Source organism: Melopsittacus undulatus, chromosome 7, assembly GCF_012275295.1.
Source record: "Melopsittacus undulatus isolate bMelUnd1 chromosome 7, bMelUnd1.mat.Z, whole genome shotgun sequence".
Classification (NCBI taxonomy): domain Eukaryota; kingdom Metazoa; phylum Chordata; class Aves; order Psittaciformes; family Psittaculidae; genus Melopsittacus; species Melopsittacus undulatus.
This window is the reverse complement of record NC_047533.1, coordinates 72,469,307-72,478,315: the sequence shown is the minus strand read 5'-3', so window position 1 is coordinate 72,478,315 and position 9,009 is coordinate 72,469,307. Positions and strand designations below refer to the sequence as shown.

General features: G+C 55.0%; 1 long non-coding RNA gene across 1 annotated transcript; it reads right to left on the bottom strand.

Annotated features, from left to right (window-relative positions):
* Nucleotides 1-2,175: 2,175 nt before the first annotated feature.
* Nucleotides 2,176-3,695, bottom strand: LOC117436525 (uncharacterized). Its single transcript, XR_004549861.1, has 3 exons — nucleotides 3,628-3,695; nucleotides 3,016-3,146; nucleotides 2,176-2,289 (listed from the first exon to the last, which is right to left on the bottom strand). It is a non-coding gene; the product is annotated as an uncharacterized lncRNA (long non-coding RNA).
* Nucleotides 3,696-9,009: the final 5,314 nt, after the last annotated feature.

The following is a 9,009-nucleotide window of genomic DNA, read 5'->3' as shown; positions in this document are numbered from 1 at the left end:
CTGATGACCCATTTACAGGGGACCTGGAACGTGTTTGTGGAGCTGGATGGTTTTCTTGGCACTGCCCACACTGGACAGCAGAGAACTCCAGCCTGTCCCTGGACACGCAGAGGGACGGCTCAGCCACCATGGCACGGAGGCGGACCTGGAATGTGGGGCTCTCCTCTGACCTACAGAAGGACAGAGCATCCAGTTGAGAGCCCACCCGATACTCGCTGCTGTGCCCAACCTGCTGCCTGCCCCAGAAGCTGGAGTACCTTGATGGGCAGGAGCACATCCACTTTTCCCAGGGGCACGTTGGCACTTTGTGGGTCGAAGCACACTTCAAATGTCTTGCTCTCACAGGAGGGCAGGCGCTTCACACGCTCCAGGCACACGCTGAAGCCTGAACACAGCAAAATAAAGCAGCTGAGATATGCAAGCAACAGGAAATGGCTCAGAAGCACGGTAAGGCCACAGGGGTGTCCTGGCTGGCAGCTCTGGAAAGACCCCTTTGCATCTCCAGAGAAGCTGCTCTTCTCCCTTTGGCACTGCCCAAAGCAAAGGACTTTCACAACCAGAATCCAGGGGTTACATAGTAAAAAGGAATCACATTGCTTGAGGAACTCCAGCAATTCCTTCATCAGGCGTCTCAGGGAAGGATGCATAGACCTCTCCAAAGGAGAATTGCCACCTAAGATACTAAATGCTGGGGTGTTCCCTGACAGCGGCTTAGAAGAGACGACTGGCCACCCCGCAGAGACAGCAGTCACCATGTGGTGGAGCTGCAGCCTTACCTCAAGGCCTCTTTGGGAAGCCTGTTTCCATAGAGCAGAGGATCCCACAGGCCGGTCAATAAAGGCTGAGCAGAAGTGCTCTGGCACTATGAACTCTAAAACAAAGCACTTCCGAACCACAGAGGGTCCATCTGTTTGCAACATAAACCCTCAGAGTGCACAAAGAAACTGGGATGATGCTCACGGGAGCCAAGAGCAGAAGATGCTGAGAGGCGATCAAGGTGATCAGCCCTTCTGGCCCCTGCAATCAGATTTAGGGCAGCCACAGGCAGAGCAGGTCTCTGGGCACTGCTCGCCAGAAGTCAGGCTCTTGAACAGGGCACCCAGCACGGGGGTACTAAGGAGGAAAAAGCTGTCCAAGGAAGTACTCAAATCTCCCCGTGACCAATGGCTTCAGCTGATGTGTCAGAGATAGCTCCTTCAAGCCCCCGTGAAGCCTCTCCACCATGGTTACCTGTGTTATACAGGACATATCCATCGACACGGAAAGATGCAGGGAAGTGCCGGTGTTGGTGATCTTCACCATGTGTGTGTGGATGTCACCAGGAACAACATAGCCAAGGTCCAGGATGTATTCGGGCAGCTCAGCTCTGAAAGGAGGAGTAAGGACACTCTGTAAACCCCAGCATGGCGTGGGCTGGAGAAGCAAATGGAGTGGATAATTCTGTATTCACTGCTCTGAAAGCTCAAGCCAAGCCCAGGAAACCCAAGGCCTGAGCACCCAGTAATAACACTTGGCTAAGTCATGGGGAGTGCAGGGCCTAGGATTTATCAGCCACCAATGGGATCTTCGAGTGACTTTAAAGTGGGTACTGGACACAGTTCCTATGCTGCAAAAAGCCATTGCAGACAAGTCCACTGCATCTCCACTGATCTCAATCAAACTGCTAAGCTGGTGTCCAGCCCAAGCCTGAAACTGCTTCAGGACCTTGTCATAGCATTTCCTTGCAGAGGCCTTTGGCAGGCAATCCCACTTGGTAAAGTGCATAAGGGATCTGGACCATTCCCTGCTCTTCCTGCATAGTGGGGTCTGTTTCTTGTCACAAAAACGCCAGCTTTGAGATGCCCCTTTCAGAGCTGGTCAGCAGGGGTGGTGCCTGTGCTGTCTGCAAGGGCTTGCTTGTCTGCACCCCTCAGCTCTGAGAACAGAACCCAGCAACTGTGGGGAGGGGAGCACCTCCAGAGCTCAGGGGAGCACTGTGCAAGCGAGGACACCGAGCTGCCCACAGGGAGCACATCATAGCTCTCAGCATCAGGCCCCTTCTGAAGTCCTCAGCTGTTCCCAGCTCTGAGACACAAGGAGCTCTCAGGAGCAGGCCTGCACTGATGGCTGTTACCCTCGGGGCCCCTGCACACAGGCTACAGGACTCCCTACTAACTTGAGAAGCCTCCGATGTACACGCTGGTGAAAGGCAGTGTCCTCTGGGGGATGGGAGCTGAGAGCTTTCTGCTGCTCCACGGCATGTTCCTCCATCAGCATCTCCTCCATCTGCATCTGCAGCTGAGCATCCCACTGAGGAAAGTAAAGACAGGGGCTGCTTAGCAAAGGTCCTTCCCAAGGCACAAGCTTGTCTCAGGTGGAGGATCCCACCCTGCTCTTGTTGAGAGAGGCGATGGAGTCATTCTGTCTCACTGCTCAGTGTCTGGGACACTTCCTGCTCTCTCAGGCAGGATCATAGCTCCAAAGAAATGAACTCCAGTGTCTCTCCCTGCCCAGTTATCAAAGCTGATCTGGACACATGGACAGACAAGCCAGAAACCTTCCAAAGCTCCAAGTATGTCCCTGCCCCCAGTTAGTGCCAAAGCAGCTTGGGCAAAAGCTCTCCTGGAAAGGGAACCATGAGAGAGCTGGAGCCTCTCGGAGATCCAGAACACAGCACAGCCTCAGGGTGCATTCAGGCTGCTGCTTTACATGCTGTAAAGCTGGCAGGGCTTGGCCAGTGAGCAACAAAACCCCCAGCACCGACCTGAATGTCCTTCAGAGCACCATAAACCCAACTGCTTGAGCACAGCCCTTAGCATCTCCTGGGGTAGTCAGGAGCTGGTGCATCTCCAGGAGGGACAACTCCCAGAGGTGGGCAGCCCATGGGGCACGCTGAGCTGACACAGTCCGTGGCCAGGGCTGTGCAGGGAGGCACCCAGTGCCAGCAGAGCCCTGGGCACAGGGCCGTGGGGCGCAGGGGCTCCAGTGACACGCAGGAGGGTGGCACGTGTGGGACAGGGCAGCAGCTCTACTCACCATGGTGCCCGAGTCGTCCATGCGGGGCTCGGCTGCCACAGCCTCCCCCAGAGCAATGGCCTCGTCTCTCTGGCTGCCTTTGTCCAGCTTTTCTTGGGCCTTTTGGAGGATCTTCTCATATTTGGCGTTGCCTGAAAGCACAGAACACCACCAATAGCAGTGGGGCAGCACAAATCCCATGGAAGACGGGAAGCCCCATTCCCCAACACGCAGACACAAACTGCTCCAGCAATGGAGAGAAAGGCGATCCTGCTGCATCTCACCCCCAGCCGTCTTTCTCACCACACAGGAGCATCTCAGCCCCACAACGTGATGCAAACCCAACCCTGTCAAAATCCCTGCCAGCCTCTCTTGCAGCTTCCCTGTGCTTTTCTGCCCAGCCCTCGTCTTCCCAGACCTCTGGCATACGCTGGCAAGCTGTGCAGGATGGTTCCTGCGGCAAAGCCACACGGGCTCGTCTGCCAGAGACCAAGGAAGCAACCAGAGGGCTGAGTTTGCCTGACAGCCCTGAAACCTCCAGGCCTGGCGGAGGTGCCTGTGAGCTGCCCTATGGGCATATGGCATGGGGGAAAGCCAGGTGACCTTCCTGGCGAGCAGACAGGCAGTGCTCACCTTTGATGTTCCTGGGCAGGTCCAAGTGGATCCTGGGAAAGGTCCCTTCTCCTTTCAGGCAGATTTTTCTGGCTCCAGGTGACCCACTTGGATCTGGAAAGCCCTGCAGAAGACTCCAGGCACTCCTGGCAGGTAATAGACTTTCAGCCCTTGCTGCTTGCCAGGTTCAACGTAACCCTGCGGGGCACAGAAGACGGAGGGAGGTAGTGTACCAAAGAGGACTCAGTGGAGGGATGGCTCACACGACAGACACGCTGAGGACACAAGACAGCTTCTCATACATAAGGAAACATCAGACATCACCACCTCCAGCTTTCTTGTACCCAAACGCCCGAGTCCTCCTACACCAAGATGCAGTATGTCCTTCAGAGGCCTCGCAAGGCTGCTCTCTGCTCAGCATGAGCACAGCCTCTTCTGCTGGACAGGGTTTACCCTCCTGCTAGCCAGAGCCAGGCACAACAAACCAAAGCTCTTTCACCAGCTGCTCTGGAAGAGCACCGAAGGGCCTGCACTTCCAGCAGGGCCAGCAGCTCCTGGCAGCAGCTTGCAGGAGAGGACATCAGCGTGTCATCCCTCAGGCGGAACAAGCACTGAGGAAGGTGGAAGCCACTTGGCCCTTTGCTTCCTCTTTCCCATTGCAAAAGGGCACCAAGGCAGGAACACTGCTCCAGCTCTAAGACACCCAGGCAGGATGGACAACTGGGATGGAGTGATGCTCCAGTGATGGCACAACCAGAGAGCTCAGCACTCAGCTCCAGAGAGCTCCCGCAACCATCGTGCCTCCCACCTGCTTGGTTGCCTGTAGGACTGCAGAGCCAGCAGCGGCCAAGGCCAGTCAGGGGCTCCATTAGGATTGTGCTCGATGCACCTCCTCTGCCTCTACAGCAATCGCTCACAGCCCCGTCCTCTCCTGCCTGGTTTTGGACGGGGGTTGTGTGCTCATTCCCCCTATTTTCCCCCAAAACTCTCTCCTGGGCAGCCTGACACAGGCCGGGTGAAGCCCTTGTGCTACTCACCATGCTGGGCACGGACCAGGGGCACGCCAGGTAGAGGGCTGGCTTGCAGGTGCCTGTGCCTGGGCTCAGCACCACAAGGCAAATCCCAGCTTCCCACTGTTCTGCAGGGTCACTGCTGCTTCCGAGACTTTGTTAAACACCTGAGGAGAGGACAGAAGAGGCAGGAAGTGACAGGCACACGTCTGCTGCTCACAATTTCATTCCTCTTCCATTGGGTCGAAAGCAAAGGAACAAAGCCCAGAAGCAGGGAGCGCACAGGAGAGATGGGCACTGGGCTCTCTGGGTTAACCCGGACAACCCGCGACTGCAGGGTACCTCTGAGCCCTACACAGGGACAGGTATTTGTGGCAGAGGTGCAATTACAACCATGGAAAGATCAGGAAGAAACAAGGAGGGGACACAAGCCCTCTGCACTTGAAGGTGTCACCCAACAGCGAGCTGAAACACAGGAGGAGGCACTGAGGCATTTCAGGAGAAAAGGCTCCTGAACACAAGTATTTGTGGGCAAAATACAAGCCAAAGGGAGACAAACAGGGCAACGCACACACGGCCAACAGCTGGAAAACAGCTGTGGGTTGTAACTGGAAAGAAGTATAGTGAGGGTTATTCTGGGACATTCAATCCAGCTACAGTGACTGGAAGCCCAAGTCAGCTGCCTCCTTGGCCAATGAATCAGGAGCATTGAAAGAGAGCACCTCCTTGCACCTCTGGCTTTAGGAGCGCATCAGCGGATGGACATCTGAGGGACACATCCCTCTGGAGATCACCACTGGGATCCTGCCTGCCCCAGGAGGCAGCGGTAGTTTCCCTCCAAGAGGAGGGATTCCCAGCTTTGGGCTGGGCTGGAGATGGCCATTTAACACACCAGCTTGGAGCTATCCACCCAAACGCTGGACTTCCGAGCCACAGAGCCAGCAGAGCAGCTGGGAAGGGGGGAGAGCCCTCGACCCCGGGGGGGGCAGCAGCCCACCGGTCATGGCTGGAGACAAGGAGCTCTGACAAGAGCAGCGTGCGGTACCTGCAGCCCGCAGTCGATCTCGGTGGTGTCCAGGAGGTAGCTGATGCCTGAGGCCTCCCCACGCAGAGCCACCTCGTTAGCAGGAGTCCAGAGCTCTCTCCGGATACACCATGCTGAAGGGAGCCTCAGGAACTCCTCTGTTGAGCAGGAGCACCTGCAGCAGCAGCAAGAAAGCAACATGGAAATACATGAAGAATCCTCTTTACTTACTGAAGGCTCACTTCTTTCCTACTTTAGCAATTTACATCTGTAAAAGGCAGAAGATGCTGAGCGCTGCTGCCAAATACAACAGGACAAGTTCTGCCTCAGGGCTTTTTCATGCAAAGCAGGGATAATTCACACAACAGAGCCACTCTGGCCTTATTCCCCCTGACACAGAGCACTCCACTTGACCTGCAGTGGCAAGGACCTGCTCAGCACCACCAACCTGATTCAGACCCATCCCACACCTCCACCAGGCTCACTGCTGCCCACGAGCCATCCAGATCCACCCCATGCCCTGCCACCCGTCCTGCTCACCCCGTAGCTGTGGCTTGAGCCAACAAACACCTTCCCGACGCTCAGCTGGTCGCAGCTGAGTTCCACCTGGGGCCCGACGCCTTCCCCGCTGATGCACAGTGGGCAGCCTGGTCTCACAGCCTGTGGAGGGAAATCTCTGTGAGCGCAATTCCTTCTGCTACCCGGCACTTTCCAGGTTGTCTCAGTGCTGCTGCCGGTCCCTGGCCTGCATGGAACCACCTCCAGATGCTCCAGGAGAAGATACGGGACCCATCTCGTCCCTCAGGAGATCAGCCTTGGGGCTGGTTTCTCATTTCTAACCAACCCCCTGGGATGGTGTCTCAGAGAACCACAGAATGGTTTGCGTTGGAAAGGACCTCAAGATCATCCACTTCCAGCCCCTTGCCATGGACAGCGACACCTTCCACTAGACCAGGCTGCTCCAAGTCCCATCCAGCCTGAACTTGAACATTGCCAGGGACGGAGCAACTTCCTTGGGCAGCCTGTTCCACTGCCTCACCACTCTCACAGCAAACAATTCCTTCTGGATATCTAAACTAAATCTCCCCTGTTTAAGCTCAAACCCATCACCCCTTGTCTCATCCCTCCAGCCCTGGAAAACCAGCCCTCTCACTGAGCAGATCACATAAGCCAGACATGTACTGCTAACATGCACATCCCTTGGTGCAAAGGCAACCGAGACCTCAAGGCTTACAGCCAAACTCCAGGGTGGCTTCTTTCCCTCAGATTTGCTAGAGATGACAGAGCACAAGATCTTCAGTCTGAAAGCTGCTCTCAGCCACTGAAGCCTGAATCCTGGCTCAAATTGGACGAGATCTCACTGCCATCCCATTCTACTCTGCACACAAGGTGAGCAGCACCAGGAGGAGGAGAGAGCCACGCAACCAAGACTCATCTTGGAGGTAAATGGTCTACAGGCTCCTGGTGCTCCTTCATTAAAGCTGTGTGTGTTGCAAATGCTGGCAAACCCGTGCCAGGAAAGCTTATTCCTTCACTGCTTTGTCTCTTCTGGGGTCAGGAAGCCAGAGCCAGGCATCCTGAGCCCTGGCCTCAGACAGGAGACCACCGGGAACCGCAGGGACAGCAGCATGTGCCAGCACTGTCCTCTTGAGCCCTCCAGAGCTACACGAGATCCCAGTGGGCTGGAAGAGTGTTTGTACCTCCTCGGTGGGAACAGGAGCAGGAGGAAGGAGCTGTACCTGAGATGTCACAGTAGGCTGCCTCTTGGTAGACTCTGGCTTCTTTGGGCTTAAAGATCACATTGATTTCAAGTGAAGAATTTGGCAAGATATCTCCCTCCTGAAACAGAAGTGACAGCAAACCATTTATCTTCAAACAGCACATTCTTGTTGCCACTACAGCCCTGTAAGCCTTTATTTAGAGCATCAGCAAAGAGCAAGGAGCAAGCAACACTTGTCAACAGAATTTAGAGGAGAGCTTGGAAGCAGCTGCAGAAACACCTTCCAAAGTCCCTCGCCTTTACTGGCACCCGGAAGGGGCTTTTGTTACCCTCAGAAGAGACTGAGCTCTGGCTCAGGGATTTAAGTCTGGGCCACGCTACCAGTTTCTGCAACTCTCTGCTGCTTCCTCAGGGTCTTCTCTCTCTGCTGCTCTCCCACAGGATCCTGGCCCTGGTGCTCAGGCCCAGGAAGCCTTGTCACACATTTCAGCAGGCACCCCTGGTTTCTATAGGCTCTCAATTCCTCCAACTGCCTTAAGCAAAGGCACCTCGTACAGCCCTTCAGCCCTAGCATTACAAATACACTTGACGTAAGTAGCTTCACCTCTGGCAACCGTAATAACGCTCTACAGGAATTCAATATTGAGTTGACGGAAGCAGATAAAAAGAACAGAGTCATTTTTCTATCAGCACAGCCAGGCTCTGATTCCACTCTGCTCTTGGCTATTCTCAGGAATTTGTCCAGAAGAGCCTTGAACTGACTGGAGCCTCCAGCACTCCTGCAGCATCAATATTTACTAGCTACGGTTCTGCCACTGACACAGCACTGACAGCTTAGAGGACAGCCCCACAAAAATTAAAGAGCTACAACATGGGAAGTTATTGGCCTGCAGCTGCAAGTAGTTCCCTGATGCACAACCTGCTCTGAGTCAGGAGAACACGGGCAAGGACAGGCAGAGAAGAACCCTTTCAAACACCAACCGCCAGTAACTGCAAAAGTCTGAAAGAGTAAAGTCACTTGGATTCTTCTCAAAACCTGCACAAAGTCCCCATGTGGGACAGGAGACACTGCCCATGACACAAAGCCCTTGCTGCCCCGGCCTCCTCCCATTCCTGCATCCCCATTCCTCTAGCCAGGGCAGCTGGAGCTGGCTCAGTGCCTCAAGGCATCTGTCTGACTCTGCAGTTGATCCCGGCCCCAGGTAACCCAAACTCAACATCACAACGCTGAGCTGCCACTGCACCAAAAAGTACAGCTTCAGCAAGAACCTGGAGAACACTGCAAAGGTGCATCTCAAACAGTGAGGAGTGCAAAGGAGAGCCCGGCAGGGTTACTGCGAGTGCCCAAGGCCCTGGGGGCATGATTTGCTCCATACCGAGACCACACTGACTGCTGGCATCATTCTGTACACACTCTTTAACTAGTGCAGGAGGGAGCTTAGAGCTTTGGGCACCTGCCATTGCTTCCTTTACAAGCTAATCAGAGGAGGGTGCAGCACACACACCCCCTTGCCAGGGATGATGCCTTGCTGGCCACCAAGCACCACAAAGCCATCCAGTGAGGCACCACGATCATCACAAGGGACACATCTCCATACATCCAAGGTGCTGCTGGGTCCCAAGGCACTGCCAGATTAGACTTCTCTACG